At 35.2% G+C, this 19,269-nt stretch overlaps 1 pseudogene; it reads left to right on the top strand.

Moving 5' to 3' along the window:
* The first annotated feature begins 2,991 nt into the window (after window positions 1-2,991).
* Window positions 2,992-18,513, top strand: LOC122213236 (annotated as a pseudogene).
* The last annotated feature ends 756 nt before the right edge of the window (window positions 18,514-19,269 follow it).

Here is a 19,269-nt window from a genome sequence, read left to right on the forward strand (position 1 = left end):
CTTCGTTTTTCACAATGAATGGACAATGGTTTTAATCGGCTTTAGAGTAAGGATTGAGGTATTTGTAATTTTACTCTCTGGCCTTTTCTTAAAAGTGTAAAAGCAGTTAGTAGACTATAGAACATCCATTCCCATTCTTTGAAAGTTCCTTAAAGGGTCATCAATGCTGAACTCATCAGATACTATTAATGCATGTCAACAAAGCTGTATAGCTTGTGCATATCTTTAAAAGTAAGGCTTTTTTGTTTGAATATTCAAAAATGAATTTACTATGAATAATTTAACGTCTTATTTTCTTTTTTAGTATAACAATAGATAATTATTTTATTATTCAGCCTCTGTTCCACATTCAATGGGGGAAAAACACATTTTCCCCTAGTTTTTTCTTTTTTTTTAACTCTTTGAAATTATATGTGCTTGGTCGTACAGCTATTAAAATGTGTCTTTCCTTCATAGCCAAAAAACAAACAAGAAAACCATAAAATTTGGGGTAAGTTTTTTTCCTAAGAACTATTAAATTCTATTTGAATAGTAAACTCACCTTGCACATTATTCAATCAGAACTAGAATTTACAGGACTGATTAACCAGGAAATAATTGTTCGATCTTATCAAGAAAAACTCAGAGGTAAGTAACTTAGGATCAGTATTTATCCAAGTACTTCCTCTTCCTCCTGTAGGTCAGAGGATGAGCTGGATTATACCAGGTGTTTTGTGAAGCTTTTTTATAACATAGCTATGCATCCAGGATATTTAGTTTCTTGAGGATCTTAATCTTGCTATCAATATTCAAAGAAAGGCACTATGTCTTTTTTAAATGTTTATTTATTTTGAGAGAAAGCACGAGTAAAGGAGGGGCAGAGAGAGGAGAGAATCACAAGCAGACTCTGCTCTCTCAGCTGTCAGCAAAGAGCCTTATGGGGTGGTGGGGGGTGGGGGGGTTCCATCTCATCATGAGCTGAACTGAAATCAAGAGTTGGATGCTTAACCAACCGAGCACCCTAGGTGCCCTGAAAGGCACTACATTTTTAACTCAGCACATACTAAATGTAAGATGTAGTACCAGGTGCTAAGCAAATAACTATATAAACTCATGGGTAATCATCACAATATTCATGTTTCTATGCTAACTACACTTTGTAATACACTAGTTGTATTTTGAATATGTAAAAATTGGCTCAAACTAAATTAATGATGTCTGCTGTTAGAGTTAGTAGTCTAAGTCATGAAACGATATGACATTCTCATCAGTAATAATCATTTTCCAAATTCTACATTCCATTGAAATGAGGTAATTCAGACAAGTTTTGTATCTTACTATTTTTAAAAATAAGCATCATTTTACCTAATTGTTTTTCCTAACGGGCTGAACTGTTTCCCCTTCCTGTTATAGGTGGGAAATAAGCTGGATTAGACCTGGTGTCCTTTGAGGTTTTTCTTTAATATGGTCATAACCATGAGGCACCTGGGTGGTTCAGGGGGTTGAGCCTTGGATTTGGTCTCAGCTCATGATCTTGCAGTTTGTGAGTTCTAGCCCCACATCAGGATTGCTACTGTCAGTGTAGAGCCTGCTTCAAATCCTCTGTCCCAAAGTCTCTCTCTGCCCCTCCCTTGCTTATGCTCTCTCTCTCTCTCTCAAAAATAAAAATTAAAAAAACTCATATATGGTCACAGCCACGTGTCCAAGCTATTCAATTTCTTTCTGATCTGTAACATTTTTCATGAAGACCTGCTTAAAATTATATTTTATACTCACTGGGAAGAGATGTTGCTAAATAGATTCCATTACATAGATGTGCTACTAATATTCACAACTTATCCTGAAAATCAACAGCCAGAAGCTAAGAGGAAAAAATTAGTTTGCATCTACCAGTCAATTAAAACTTACGTGGAGTCTCAGGAGAATATGAAAAAAAGGCAGGAGATACACTAACCTTCAGAAATGTTGACAGTGAGGAGGGAGATGGTCTAAGTCCCAGAAATATTTAGGTCTTGATTACAATGCATTTCAGAAAGACTCTAGATTGGCCCAACCATCAAGAAGAAGTGTCCCCTGTAAGGACTTATTAGTGTTTCCTGCTGATGATCGGTATGATTTTGCAGTCATCCTTTATAGCAAAGAGTAATATTTTAACATTGTTACAAACAAAGACTATAGAAGGTCATTTTAGGATTAAAAAAATTCAACCTTCCTTTGAACTCTTACCTACATCACCATCATCAAAATGGGAATCAGTACTTCAATGGATCAAAACAGGATTCAAATCTATTACATTTGGGGTTTTATCTTTTCTTTATGATGATAAAGCATTATAATGGAGAAGATATCTTCATTGTTATCTTCCCCCGTTGACTAATCATGTAATAATTCTTTAATTCCCTCATCTACTCAGTCCATCTGTGCTTCCTGGATTTAATACCCTCAAGTTTAAACGTTCTTGTTTCCTCGCATATTATGGTTTAGACAACCTGTTAAAAAGTTTAATATTGCTCTCTCAATATCGATAACAACAGAGGGACAAAAATTGCCTTTCTCACAGTTCAGAACAATTTGGTAAACTTCAATTAACCAGCAATACCATCATTTCAAATTTAAGAATTATATTACTTTAATTAAACGATCTTAGCCAAAAGTTTCCTGTAGTTACTACTAGATATAACAGTTCTACAAAGGTGTATATCATCATTTAATAATTTAATTAAGCAGGGGATTAAATTGTCACTGTTGTATAAAAAGTATTCTTAAGTAAGCCTGACCCCTAATGAAAGACTCTTCTGTTTTTGTTTTAGTTTTGGAAACAGCATGAGTGGGGCAGATGGGCAAAGAGAGAGAGGGAAAAGGGGGGGGGGGGGAGGAGGGGAAGGAGGGAGGGAGGATCCCAAGCAGGCTTGACATTCAAATACAGAGCCTGACACGGGGGGGTTGATCCCATGACCATGAGGATCATGACCTCAGCCGAAATCAAGATTTGGATGCTCCACCTACTCAGGCATGCAGGAGTCTCAACATTCTTCTGCTGTAAGACAAAATTCTCCAGAAAATGTGGATTTTCTATCAGTTCAGACTAGTCAGATTGCAGTTGACAGTGTGGCAAATTGCAAAAACGACCATAGCACTCCACCAGTCTTCTCCTTGACAGTATGACTTAGCAGTTCTTTGCATCAAGAAACGGAATTTATTTCTCCACCCCTTGAATTTGGGTTGGCTCTGTGACTTCCTTTGCCAAGAGAATGGTGGCAGATGGCATAGTGTAGAAGTTCCAAGCCTAGACTGCAGAAGGTCCTGCTCTCTTCCTTTCCTTCTCCTGGAGACCTACCTGGCTGCCATTTGAACAAGACTGGACTAGCTTTCTGAAGGTAGATAAACCATATGGTGCACAGAAAAGGCACCCACCTGAAGTCTTCCTAGTCCAACTGAGCATTAGCTGGTATGGTACCTGACTACAAAGATGTGCAAGGCAGTGCAGCCAACATCATGCACCTACCTAACGTTACATCAGCAGACTTGCCTAGTTGACTCACAGACTCTTAAGCAATAATAAAATGTTTTAAGACAATTAAGTTTTGTGGTGCTTGGTAAGCAGCAAAAGCTAACTGATCCAGGTGGAAAGAAACCCAAGAAAAAGGGAGAAATCATTGTAATCTTAGTGAAATACATCAGGACAGCTACAGGAAAGTCAATGATGAAAGCCCCTTAGGAACTACTAGAACCCAGGGGTCAATCTTATGCTTCTTCTTCTATATATCAGTCAACTAAGGCTAGGGTTACATTGCACAAAAGGACAGCTCTTTAGCAACACTACTGAGAACACTGTCAGAAAAAGAGGTTTAGGAAAGATATCCATCGCAAACTCTTCAGTTGTGAGAAGACCTGTGGTTTTAGTCATAGATAGTACATTATCCATTAATACCCATCCCTCCTACTACACAGACCACTTCATGACTCCTCATGTATATTCTGAAACCCCATCCACTGATGTGAACCTGTCTGTGTATCCAAATTTCCTCTTTCATCCTGTTTCGTACTTTAATACCCTAACTCCCAGCTGATTTTGGCAAAATCATGTAATATTCTTTCACAGTAACAATATCTAGAAAGTAGAAGAATCCCTTTTTAATATTCAAGAGTCTGAGAATCCATGCAACTCAAGGAACCCACTAAGTGCAAGGTAGCGTAAGCAGGAATATACATTCTTTGAATGTCAGGTCAATTCATGTTCTGGCACAATCACATTATGACTGATCTTAACTAAGCATGTGTTCATGAAATTCATGTAAATTCAGGTAAAATAAAGACTTTTTGTTTTGAAGTCTGAGACCTGAATCACTGACTCCATTTTTGTTGGAAATAAGTGAGTGATCTTGCTCAAAGTGATAGGACCTAAAAAGTATGTTAAAATGTTTTACTAGAAAATATATTTGTTATGCAAAACCAAGTGAGAATAGAAAGATATTTTTTAAATTCTCATCATTCATGAATGTTAGGTGTGAACATTTTTAGATTAAAAATTATTGTTAGACGTAGGTCTAAACTTAAACACAAAATCAAACCTTTGAATCTAGTCAGTTTTTGAAAGGGTAGCATTCTGGTGACTCCATCAATGATAATCAATGGTAGTCAGTCATGTCAATATAATCTTGTGCAAATGGAGGATGGTAATCAATTTTCAAAAGAGTGAGGTTTTACTCGATTTGGTGGCTCTGAAGAGATGCATGTTGTGCGCGTTTTGCGTTTCATTTTGGAATTGAACAGTCTACACAATTTTGTAACCATATATATGATATATATTGTATACACACACACACACACACACACACACACACACACACACACACTCTCTCTCTCTCTCTCTCTGGAGGGTTCATATCATATTATTTTCAAATGATCCATTTCATCTAATGTCATTGTTTTTACAAGATGAGTTTTATAATGTATGGTAATTTAAAATTGCTTGAAGAAAATATGCTGAGAATTTTGTGACAAAAATATAATGTATCATATACATGGTAAAATGCTACATCTAGCTTAATCATATATATATTTACAAAATAAATTATTGGACACCTATTACTTAATATTGCTTTCTTCATTGTAAATGCAGAAAATTCTGCTAAAAATTCTGTTTAGGTCTGTTATCTGTCCATTTATAAAGAAATAATTGAATTATCAAAACATATATCCTTCAAGCAACTGTGGACAAAAAACAAATGCAATTTTTAAAACCAGTGGCATTTCTAATGAAAGGTATTTCACTGAAGAGCCCTGGTGAATTTTATCTAAAACAATAGTGTTTAGAAACAAGTATTTGGCGACTGGATGTGCTCAATGTTGTTGAATACAACTGCTTCTAACCTTCTCAGCAAACAGAGCTAGGAAATACACATTTGTACATACAAGACATCTATACTTACCTATCTCTTCATCAATACTCAACACCGCGAGTTCATACCAATAACTCCAATTTCAGTTCAAATTTAAAAGCTTCATTTAATTTTCCCCCCTTGCTTTATTTGTTGTGCTTCTCTCTCACTGTGGTACCCAGTATTCAGAATAAAATAAATTTGCTTGATCTTTTCAGTCTTAGACTATCAAAAGACAAATGCATCTGTGATTTTTTGGGATGTTCTCAGACACGTCTCCACAAGAATTCTTCAACAAGGACTTCATTTTGCCTTCATTCCTGAGAGTTGCTATTTTTGGGGTATGGAATTCTGGGTTGAACTATTTTTTCCCCAGGAATTTTAAGATGTAATTCCATTGTCTTTTGGCTTCCATGGCTTCTGAAAAGAAAAAAACATTGTAATTCTAATCCCTATTCTTCTCTATATAATTTTTTTCTTCTAACTTCAAAATGTTTTCGGCTTTATTGAGGTATAAATGACAAATAGAAATTGTGTATACTTAATATGTACACTTGATGTTTGAGTATATGTAGACACTATAAAATGATCCCCCCAATAAAGCTACCTAGTATTTTTATCACCTCACATAACTTTTTTTTATGGTGAGAGCACTTCAGATCTACCCTTTTAGCAAATTTCAAGTATACAATACAGTATTGTTAACTGGAGTCAGCATGCTGTATGTCAGACTTCCAGACCTATTCATCTTTCATAACTGAAACGTTCTCCCATTAAATAAACATCTCCCCATTTTCTTCATCACCCAAAGTCCTGGCAGCCCCATTCCTCTCGGTGCTTCCAGAAGTTCAACGATTTTAAATTCCACATATTTGTCTGGCTTATTTCACTTAGTGTAATACCCTCCAAGTTCAAGTAGGAGTCCAATCGCAGACATGTAAGGACGTTTGATATTGTCCAACAGCTTTTGGATGTTCTGGGGTTGACTGTTGCTACTGTTAGTTCTTTTCTCATTTTGTGTCATTTCCTAGGATGTCTTATAGCTACTGACAAGCCTGCCAAAACCTTTTTTGTCTTTCTACCTGTTATTGTTGTTACTGTTTCCATTGACTCTTTCCTCTGCTTTCCATCTTGCTCCTGTTATTGGTAAAGGATGTCCATCCTGTGCACTCGATGCCTTTACATGGTAAGCATTGTTATTTTAACACCCTTATCTGACAGTATCAACATCTGGTTCTTCGGTTGAGTATATGTTTATTGTTCTGTCTCTTGACGTTGTGATTTTGTGTTTGCCTCAAATTTTTTTATCAAATCATGGTCATCATGCGAAAACAGGAACACTGAGTTATATAGCATTTACCTCTGAAAATGGACATACCTGTTCCTGTGCTAGATTTTTAGTTTTAGCTGGAGTTAGTTGAATCAACCTCTTCCAGAGTTGGGCTGGTTTTGATATGTGTTGTTAATCTGGGTAACTTCTACGCACCCACTTCCATTTGTCTCTTGCATTGCCTGTGGTTAGGATGTTGGCTTGGTTGCTGTAGGGGTTTTCTTCAATGCTGCTGTTCCATGTTTAAGTTTCAAACTTCCTGGTGACTGATGCGTAAGAGGGAAGCTCTATGTATGTGTCCCTCTCCCAATGGCAGTGTGTGGCTGCTTATTACTCAGTGTTTGCTGCCATGCCAGTGGAGTCAGGTGCCAGGGGAGTCTAGGTTGGGGTCTCAGAGATGTGTCTTTCGTGGTGATACTACTCTTACTCCTATGGAGGCCAAACTCTACCTTTTTTGGCAGCTATTTTGTGGAAGAGGATTTCTTGTCTTTTCTTCAGAAGTAGGGAATCTCTACATTTTCCCACCATTGGCCTGTTGTAAAGATTTTTTTTCCTTTTTGTTTTGTCTTTAGTTCCTCTCCACTAGCCACACAGGATGCTCACAGGTGCTCACAAAGATTGCCGCCCTTCTCCAGTAGCTTAAGATGCTTGTTCTGCAGAACAAAAAAATTGTCCTTGTGGACCATTTTTTCTTCCTTCGATGGCAGCAACTTTTATCCTTCAGTTCTGTACCACTCATGGAGGCTTTATTCAGTATGTGCCTCACCCCTAATCATCTTCGTAGCCAGTAGAGGTCTCTGAAGAAAGTCTGTAAATGCATCCTAACTCCCTTTGTGTCTGAAGCTCAGAGGGGCCATAGACACTCCCCCTAGCGCACGCTCAATGTTCAGCACATTTTTAAGTATTGTAGCTCAATTATTTTTATCCACTCATGTGGTGCTTGGTGTCCATTTTGCTCATGTTATGCCAAGGTGACCCAGGGTTTGTATTCCATTTCTCTTTGGAGGAGCTGGTTTTTCCAAAGAGTTCAGGCTACTTGCTTGCCCTGCAAACTCTTCTCTTCAATAACCTGAAGAAAATTTATGAAAACGTATGCTCTTGTAGTTTATCCAGCTTTTCCTTCTTGTGAGGACAGCAGCGGCCGGTGTTATCAGCTTTCCACCCCGTTCATGGGAGGGGTACCCAGAAAGACGATTTTGAAACTTATTCCACATGGTTTCTTAGAGGACCCCAGTAACATTAAGCCCCTACTGCCCACAGCATTATACCCACTCCTCAATGACCCTTTATTGATTTTTCATACTTTCCTGCCACCTTCTCCTGCTTTCTCTACTCTGCACATCTTTCTGGGATTTACTCCTAAATAAAACCACCATCACTAAAGTCTTTTTAATACTATATTCCAGAGGCACTCAAAATAAGACACATGTGTTTCACCTCATGTCAAAACTTAGTTGTCCTCACAGAGCTGAAGTCATGCCTAGAACTGGGAAATAAATGTACTCATAGATCTAATGTATGTTTGCTTGTTTTTTTGCACTTAATTTTTCTATTTCTCTCCCCCTCTCTAAAGGAAGGAAAATCATTTTTATGAGGCATAATGTATAACCTCTGTGTATAATTTCTACTGCTTAAGAAACCTACCCTTTCTTCCATGCAACAACTTGCCATATTCTGGATAATTCTAATACATTTTTTAAAACAAGTTTGGTGGAAAGGACTTCACTTAGTATCAGCAGTAAGGTAGTAAGCTATCTTTCTAACATTGTTCTAAAATCATTTGTTTTGGGGGCACCTGGTGGCTCCATTGTATCTCACTTTTGATTTTGACTCAAGTTACCATATCACAGTTTGCCGGGACTGAGCCCCACATCAGGCTCTGTGCTGACAGCATGGAACCTTCTTGTGATTCTTTCTTTCTTTCTTTCTTTCTTTCTCTCTCTCTCTCTCTCTCTCTCTCTCTCTCTCTCTCTCCCTCTCTCCCTCCCTCCCTCCCTCCCTCTGCTATTTCTTATAAATTCTGTCATGAATTATATGTTTTTGTTTAAAATTATCCATGTACAAAGACATTTAGAAAAGATGTTTCTAAGTTAAACAAGAATTTCATTTAACTATACTGCACAAACCTTAAAAACATCTCATTCCAGGGACTGGCTCAGTCGGCTGAGCGTTGGACTTCGGCTCAGGTCATGATTTCGGGGTCTACGAGTTCGAGCCGTGCGTCAGGCTCTGTCCTGACAGCTCAGAGCATGGAGCCTGCTTCGGATTCTGTGTCTCCCTCTCTCTGCCACCCCCCCCCCCCATTCATTCTCTGTCTTTCTCACTCTCAAAAATGAATAAATGTTAAAAAAAAATTTTTAAATCTCATTCCAAAAAATTCACTTATAAATAGCTAGATCAGAAAAAGGTTATGCACATGGAAAATACCATATTTTCTATGAATTTCTTGGGTTATGAGATTAACTGCATAAATATGAGTTTTGGTATTGTATTTTTAGACAAGAGGCTCAGAGCTCAACTCTTTATCTGAAGTTCTCTGGCCTTGAAAATATAGTCCTATTGTTTTCTGAGAAAATAACTTCTCAAAATGCTATAAATGCATTTTGGCTTGAGGCAGATCTGGAAAGGTCCAGGAATGGATTGTCTGAGCTTTATAATTCTATTCTTGAAGTTAGGTAAAATAAAGAATGGGAAACAAAAATAAATTTTTAGAGTTAAAAAAAAAATTATTTGGGTAAAGTAGAACTTTAAAAGTTAATGTAGAACTTTTATTTAAAACTAAGATTCATTTAAAATGAATGTTTTAAGATTCAGAAAATATCCCACTTATTTCTAATTTAAAATAGTGTATGACTACAATAATTCATTAAAATATGACCAAATTATGGCTATACCTTTCATCTACATTCTGCCTAAAATCATGATATGATTGTAATGTACTCATTTATAAGATGGTTAAGAACAGTACCGATTTTATTTTGCTTGGTTTAGTTTACAAAGTAAATCAACAACTTTTAAGAGAAGATTATTTTATTGCTCACATAATCAAGCATTTCCATGATAATGAAGTATGTTTAAAGTCACAGGGGAAATTGGCAGTTGATCATTCAGGGAGGAAGGGATAGATCTCACTTTCTTTATCATTCAACTTTCTGTGATTTAAAAACAAATTTCCTGATTTTTAGAGAAAATTAACTTTTTTGGCACCACAAACATTATTTGCATCAATTTTTCAGAACTAAAAATGTTTCTTTGTCATGTGAATAAGTTATATGTTAGAGCTCTTTTAAAAAGCTCCAAAGAAAAAGCTTTTAAAAAATTGGAAAATTTTTAAATGTTTTCAAGGAACTAGAAGATAATTAATGAATGTATTTTATATTTTTAGAATATGGCTTTATTATTAATTTCCCTCCCAGTGTGCATCGTATTTCACATGAGTTAAATATATGATCCAACCATATGTTAATCTTTCCCTTGAAACTAATGATGAAATCTAAATAGACACTGAGCATTCTGCTACCAAGAAAAGAAAGTTAATATCACAACAGAAGAGCAAAAATACATGCCAAAAACGTGGATGTTTTTCACCCTCTATGTCAAGCTATTCCTCACCTGAAGACAGATTTTGTAATGTGATTTCTTGTCTCATCAAAATAGAATGTAAAATTTATTTAATATTATGAATATTAGTTTCTAATCTTAGACCAGTGGAGGTTTAATTTTTGCCCTTGCATTATTATACTAATTTTAACGAGTCTAATAATGAATTTTTCAAAGAAGACAAAAAAGGATAACACTAATAATGGTGATGGTAGTGCATAAAGAGGTAGAGGGAAACATAGAGAAACAAATTTAAATGGCTATGAAAATTACTATGCTGCTTACCTACATACATTAAAAAGTGGATTACTCAAAAATAGTTTACCTTCATCTCACAAAATCTCTCTGCATTACATTCTGAAAATCATGATCTACAAATAAGCTAGTACATGTTCCCATAGAATTCTTATGAAGTAGGATAATATAAAACAAAACAAAAAAACCACCTTGAGTATTACATAAAAAGGGATTGATTTATAATTAGCTAAAAATAAAAAATGCTATATCCAATTTTGTAACTTCTGTCAATATGGAAAGAGAAGTTTCTTTATCACATTTGTGTTTCACAGCAAAGGGATGATTAATAGGAAAGAGAAGACTGGCTGAGCCCAAGAGCCTAGCACTGAAAAGTTTTGCACACATAAATACATGAACACACACACACACACACACACACACACACACACACACACACCAGAGACCCACACATGAAATACTGTCTTGGGATTTAGGTATTAAACCAGTTTGCTAACTACATAAAGATCATCTATATCATAATACCCTAAAGATGTTCTTTAAAGTTATGCATTAAAAATTAGCTCTCTTTAATATTTTTCACCTAGTAACATGTATGTGTCTGTTCATCGCGCTTGTCACACCTATAATTTTAAGTTAGTTTTTTGTGCCTATTTGCCTAACATCTCTTTTTCCATACAATCATTGATGATATGGATCATAGTCATTTTGTCCATCATAAACTCAGTGCGTGACACAGTGCCTACAACATGACAGACACTTAATACCTATATCTATTGAACAAATGTGAATGTTTAAAGCAATGAAAGGATGCTTTCTTAAAAGCATCACAGTTTTCCAAACAGTGATAGAAATAATTTTCCCTTGGTATAAGATCAGTACTGAGCTCTAGGTGAAAATTTGAGATGTTCCATAGTTACTGCTCTCAGAATACCTCACAACTCAAAGCAATGAAGTGAATAGAGCCTTTGGATTAGGTCTATGTCTCAAGAAAAATTAAGTTACCGTTCGACTTACACGGTACGGTGTAAGACCAAATGTTGCTACCAAACCAAAATGAGTCTTTGTAGGTAATGGGTGTCATACTCCTTTAAGGAAATCTTAGGACACTCACCATGGACTAGGAGCAGGCTTTGAAGTCTGGTCCTGCCCAATGTCCCCAGGGAAGCTGTGGAAGCCCTCACTGCCTCAAGTACCTCAATGAAAAGTGAGTGTGTGATATACCTAACATATCTGAGGAAGAAGTATTACTTGTAAACCTCTTAACTGAATGCATGGCACATATCAGAAGTTTGGGTATAGGTTAGTTTTAATAATTTTGACGACAATTTAAAGTTACGTTTTATGCCTTGCATTTATATATGAACGGTGCTTCAGGAGGCAAATTTTCTTTTGATGAGAAACGACTAGAAGATAGTCAAGTTAACCAACAGCTCAATAATTCAATCATATATATATATATATGATATATATATATATCATATATACACACAATATATATATTATATATTACAATATATATATATTGTATTATATATATAAGATTATTCAGTGACCAAAACACAAATATAACAATATATAAATATATATTTATAATATATTATATATAAATATATATATATTTATATATAATATATTATATATATTTGTGTTTTGCTCACTAAATATATATATTATATGTAAAATAATATTTATCAATAATTCAATCATATTTATACACAATATAGGATATATATTAAAATATATATTATATATGGTATACTATATAATATAGTATAGCATAATTATAATTATATAATATATAATTATATATATATAATTCAATTATCTATGTATAATTCAGTGGCCAACACAAATATATATATTATATATTTATAATATAAATAATATATAATATATAATATAAATAATATATATAATATAAATAATATACACATATTAATATAATATAATATAATATAATATAATATAATATAATATAATATAATATATAATAATATTCAGTGACCAAAACACAAAAAACCTCTAAGAATAAAGTTTGACTTCTAGTAGATGAGGCAGACAGTGACCAATAAACATAATAGTTACATTGTATGTTAGGGGATGTCAAGTACTATATAAAAAACAAAAGACATTAAAATGGAGTAGGACTGAGGGTTCAATATTGGCACAGGTTAGGCTACAATTTAAAAAAAGATAGTGAATACATCTTCAAGGTTCATTGGCACAGACTCAAAGGTAGTGAGTGTGTTAGGCATGTGGAGAATATGCCAAGTACAGGGAAAAGCCAGTGCAAAGGCCCTGTGACAAGAGTAACCATGACATAATCAGGGTACATCAAGGAAGCCTATGTGGCTGGAGTTGGGTGAGTGGGGGCAATCATATAGGAACTTCTCTATTTTTTTAATCTTCTGATATCTTTCCCTTAGTTGCTAAGATGTTGAATGAAATATATTTTCGTGTAATCAGTTATACATTTTTAAAATTATTATTTAATAGTTAATTTTGTTTGTATCATAGAGCTTATAAAACACCAACATCTTACAAGAACCTGTGTCTGATATTTTTTCCATAAGTGACCAGGGGTTGATATAATTTTCTTTCACATCATCAGGTCTCTTAACTGATACTATCTTCAATCAAACTTACATTCTTCTCTCCCAAACCTATTTTGTTTCAGCATTTCTTAGTGATGGTCACATAAGAATGGAACAGCATAGTTGTCCTTTGCTTTTCTGTCTCCCTGATTCCTCTTATCTATTGAATCATCAAGACTTGCTCATCTTTTCCTTTCAACAGTCTTTCCATTCTCAGTTCTACTTCTTCAGCTCGGGGGCGACGTGAAGGCTTCTAACCTACTTTTTACACCACTGTCAAATTAAGTGTGGTGAGTGTGCAATTCTCCATTAAACTGTTCTAGCAGGACAAATCGATAACTGGTGGATGGGGTTACAGCAGCTCTTGAATCTCTCCATCCCTCGGCCCCTCCTTGTCTGTCCCATATTAATTGGGTAGTAATTTAGCCCTGGCTCCAAGTGGGACTAAGTATATGTTAACAAGCACCAGCGTGGTATTTTTAGTGGCTTTCCAATACCGTTAAGCCAAAATGCTCCTTCTAGTGCTGACTGAAGCAGCAGAAAAAGTAATGAGAAACCTGATTTATGACCTTATTTAAAGGACAAGTTTGTAAAGATGAGGGGACTCTTAGGGTGGGGAATTCGCATGATAGATGAAGTTAGGGAGTAAAGGTTGCTGCAATACCCCCAAAAGGCGACAACATCGTCTTCCAGGGAAACCGAAGAAAGCAAGCCACCCAGGTGCTTCGGAATAAAAGACAAATTCTTTTTCCAACACAGATTGGATTATATTTGTTTGCAGTGATTTTATGAATTTATATATTATACATTATATATATATACATATACATATACATTATATATATACATATATACATAATAATGTATAATTTATATATTACACATTATATATTATACATTATATATATCATCCCATAGCTTGAAATGTCAGAGATATAAAAATATCAAATTTATGAATAGTCTAAAATGCAAAAGGTATAGTTGTGTCATTGTCATATTCCACTGAAATTTCACTGAACTTGGATTCAATGTCTAAAGAAAACCTAAAATGAAGTAAGAAATACAACTTAGACACAGACAGACTTTCTATTTATATAAAAAAGAAATCAGGTTTCAACAAATGGATGATTTTTCTTAACGTGACATTTTTTGGCCCCAAATATTCACCCATTCAGTGTCCTAGAACTTAGCACATGATTTATAACCCTCAAATAATCTGTGCTATATAGCTATAGTTACAAAATTGAATGACTGGATGAACTGAGACACACAGCCTAGATTTGAGACTCAGGTCAATGCAATTTTAGGCAAGTAAGTTATTTTATCTTCATAGGTTTCACTGATTTTACAGCTGAGATGATTATGTTGACTTGTTGATCTCTAGGACCCAGCTCAGTAGAAAGAGTGGCCTTGAGAACAAAGAAAGAAGATCTATATCTGTATCTACCTTTATCTGTATCCATCCCTATCTTTCGATTGAAAAGCCACATAATTCAATTGGAAAGTAAAATGCAGCTCACTTATTTCCATTATTTCTATTAAATCATGGATTTCCATTATTTCTATTAAATCATGGCTGTGTGGTCAGGGCAATTCTCCCAAGGGCACTCTTGCACACAATGTTCACTTTATGTGAAACCAAAACAATAATTTAAGGAGCTCCAGAAGGTACGTGAGTCCATTACAAAAATCCACTTGGCTGCATTCCTTAAAATTAAAAATGAGAAAAAGTTAATGCTTCCTGCAGAACTTTAATTTCTGAAAATGCCAAATGCACACATACATCTGTTCCTTTTCCCATCCTATCAACATGGTCATAATTGAGTTACTGCCTCAAATTCAATATGGCATGTATATACATGAAAAGTGATCTAAGTGCCTTCAACAGAAGGATAGAATATACATCTTATAATTCTTTGTCAATTATTAAGTTAAATACATTAAAAATAGACATGTATAGATAGGACATTTTCTTAACTGGGGTAAAAACTGTGTAAACACAAATATTGCATTGTATCCCTGACTGTATTATAAAGTTAAAATATAGACTTTATAATGATTATTTTAATATATATTAAATGATTTTCGGAAGCACTCGGTCAGAGCCTCTTTCTCTCTCTCAGCTCTTTAAGGGGAACATTCAAACAAAGCCATGAAGAAAATATAAAATAATTGCGTAGCAAACACATCCCACAGTACACTTCTGTGGCAAGCAGAATTCTAAGATGACCCAATGATCCCCACCCTCTGTTATTACATCCATAACTGGGATACACTACATGATAAAAGATATTTTGTAGATATAGTTACAGTTACTAATCAATTGACCATATTATCAGTAGATTATCCAGGTGAACCAAGCCTAATGAGGTGAGTCCTTTAAAAACAGTGTTTCCAGGGTGCCTGGGTGGTTCGGTCGATTGAGTATCTGACTTCAGCTCAGGTCATGATGTCACAGTTTGTGGGTTTGAGCCCTGCATCAGGCTCTGTGCTGACAGCTCAGAGCCTGGAGCCTGCTTCGGATTCTGTCTCTACCCTACCCCCTCTCAAAACCAAAAATAAACAAAGATTTAAAAAAATAAAAATAAAAACAGTGTTTTGTTGCACTATATGCTAAGTAACTTGGATGTAAATTTTACAAAGTAAATTAAAAAAATAAATAAATCAGTGTTTTCTCAGGATGATAATAAAAGAGGAAATCAGAGAGATCCAAATGCAAAAAGGATATTATGAGAAAGAGAGAGAGAGAGGCAGAGAGGGAGGGAGAGAGATTTCATTGCTGGTTCAAAGATGGAGAAGGTTTTTAGAAAGGACATGAGAGGATTCTAGAAGCTAAGAATGATCCCAGTTGACATCCAACAAGAAAATCAAAACCTAGTCCTACAACAGCCTGAACTGAATTCTGCCAAATGAAGTGAAGGAGCCTGAAGGTAGATTCTTTCCCCAAGACTCCAATAAAAGGCTATTCCAGTAACACTTGGATCTCAAACTTGTGAGACACTAGGTAGAACCCCCAGTAACGCCCATATCTCACCTACAGAAGTGTGCAAGAGGTGGTTGTCTTGAGCTGCTACATTTGTGGTAACTTGTCCTGCAAAAATGGAAACCTACTAACACTTCTAAGGCCTCAGATTCATCTCACATAGAAAAATAAACTGTAGATGAATTCAAAACCTAAGGGAAAAACAAAGCTCCAATTTTTTTTTAAATACAGGAAAATGTCTTATGACCTGAGATCAAAAAAAGGACATTTTAAAAAGAAAAAATAGGAAACACAAAAAGTAATAAAAACAATAAATTTGGATCCACTGAAAATCTCAGAAAAAAAACTTGCAGATTCAAAGTAGAAGGACAAATTATACACTGCAAGAAGATAATTTTTAACATATATTACTTAAAATGATCGTTTAATTATAATACAATAAATTTTAAAAATGACAACTCATTAGAAGTCAATCCAACAGAAAAAATTAGAAAATCATGTAAAAAGAGAAATTATATAAAAACTGAAATGGTCTATACATATATGAAAAATACTCAATCTCAGCAGTAAGTAGAGAATTGCAATTTTCCTAGAAAGCCATATACTATTTCATGCCTATCATATTGACCAATGTAAAACAGTCTTATAGCAATAAAAGGGAAATTTGTATGAGGCTTTGGACACTAAATTGCTGTACTTTGGAATCTGATTTGGGATTACCTAATAATGTTGAAGGCTCCAATTTCCATTAGTCAACTATCTTATTTCTAGGTTACTCCTAAGAGAAACTTGCACATATGTTCAGGTGGGGAAATACAACTTGCTTCTAGTGAAAAACTGTAGGCTACTTAAATTGTGGTCTTCCAGCAGAGTGTGTAAAATAGAAATGATGTTAAGTTACAGGCACTAGATACTATCCATCTTAAGTTAAATAAATCCCAAGATCCTAAATTTCTAAATACATTATTTTCTAGCATTACATGGGAGTTTCCCATTTCTAAGTACAACTTTTATAACACTAAACCACACACACAAACACACACACACACACACACACACACTTCACCAACTGTCAATTTCTCATTTATCCGGCAAATAAAAATACGTCCATCACACTAAATAAATTTTAAGGTATGTTCTGGGAGGGGTCTCCTCTAATCATGAGTCATGTCATGATTTATCAGGGCTTCCTTCTTTCCTTGGTTATTCCTAACAGATAAAGGATGGCACTGGATATGGGTTATATTGGTCTTTATTTGGGTTATCTAAGTTAGAAATATTATACACATGGTCCATAACAGTAATGGCAATTCTGGTTTAGCAACCTCCAATCTTTAATAACTTAAATATTACTAACAAAATATTGTCTTTGAGACAGGGTCTTATTAAAGAAAAGTAAATTTGGAAAGAAAGTTTGAAAAATAAAGAGAATTTAAAAATATAATTAAATGCAGGGCGAAAAACACCAGGGACCCAGGAGGGACACGCCATTCCTGCTGTTGCATGCACTTTCAGGGAGTCTGTGCTCTTTCTTCATTTTGGGACCTCCTTCATCAGTTTCTACTCCAGGGGAGGTATTTTGCCCTTAGTCATCCCCCACCTTTTCATAGAGTATCACTAGAACCAAGGCTGAATACCCCTATGTGAAGTCCACCAGATTCATGTTCAAGGACCGAGGCTAAGAGTAAGAAGAAAAAGAGTAAACAGAAGAAGAAAAGAGAGAGGATGAAGAAACAACTTCATCTTATAATCTGGTGGACAGTAACAACCTTTGGTGAAATACCAGGAACCATAGCAATTGAAATGGATAAAGGAACCTACATACATGCACTTGACAATGGACTTCTTACACTGGGAGCTCCACATAAAGAAGATGAGGAGGGCCCTAGTACCCCAGAGCACTTTACACCTGTTTAATTGCCTGATTCCAGAATTTTGCTGAAATCTGGCTATGGAAAATACCTTGGTATTTTCAAAGCAGATGGACTTATTGTGGGGTGTTTGGAGCAACTAGACCAAGAGAACAAGGGGAACTAGTCTTTCAAGAGGAGAAAATGGCTTTATTGGCCTCAAATAGCTGCTCAGATGCAATGAAGCAGGCAATATAGAAAAAAAAAAAAAGTAAAACAGCAGGAGAAAAAGAAATGATAAAGATTAGATCCTGGGCTGAAAGAGAAATTAAGAAAAAGGATGATATTTCAGAAGAAGACAAAAGAAATGTTAAGCAGTGTGCAATCAATTATGTAAAGAAATTTCAGAGCTTCCAAGCCCACAAACTTAAGTAAAGACGCCAGTGAAATTCTCAAAAAGGCCTGGAGAGATGGGTTTTTCCATCAAACACTTCTGGACAGGAGAGCAAAATTGAAAGCTGATAGATACAGCAAATGACCAGAATTTGTGTCTCTGACTTCTCCTATTTTTTTTTCTGAATAGTCAGTGGAATGAAGTGTTTTTGCAAAATATATATAACATATAAAATTAAATGCAAACACTTATTTATATGCATCCTTATTTTATTAGTTGGGCCACCAATTTTTTTAAGTTACCCTAAATAAAATTCAGAGTTCAAAACTTTACATGTTTTCTTTCTTTCTTCCCCGCCATGGAGGGTTCTTCAGTAAGGGTAGTTAAGATCTATTTTATGAGAATTTCGACTCTTAGAGTAGATGTGTTTCTATTTCTCCTGACGACTACCACTAAAGCCCTTGGAGACACATATATTATTTCCCTGGATTTACATAGATCTTTAAATATAAAGGAAACCCAAGAAGAATTTGAAAGGTGGAAAGAAGAAGGCAGAAAGGCTAGGAATCTTGAACCCTGATAAATGGTATGTGATGATTTGACTGGGCTCTCATTACAACATGTATAAATAAACCAGGCTGGTTTCTAGGAAAGCTGACAACATAGCAAAATCAAGGAAAAATAGATAAAAGCAATTCCTCATGGTGTTACTTGAGTAGTATGGAAAGACTGGATTCTACCCCCACGCAACAGTAATAAAGTAACCCTTCTCTCCCCCACTGGGGTAATATCAAGGAGGCTGAGTAAAGAGGCAGGACTTTCCCCACATTTCTGGAATAATGAGCCCCATTCACACAACATCAGTGGAAGCAGTGCCCGAAACAGTAACAAAGGACCTCT

Source organism: Panthera leo, chromosome A2 (genome assembly GCF_018350215.1).
Source record: "Panthera leo isolate Ple1 chromosome A2, P.leo_Ple1_pat1.1, whole genome shotgun sequence".
Taxonomy (NCBI): Eukaryota; Metazoa; Chordata; class Mammalia; order Carnivora; family Felidae; genus Panthera; species Panthera leo.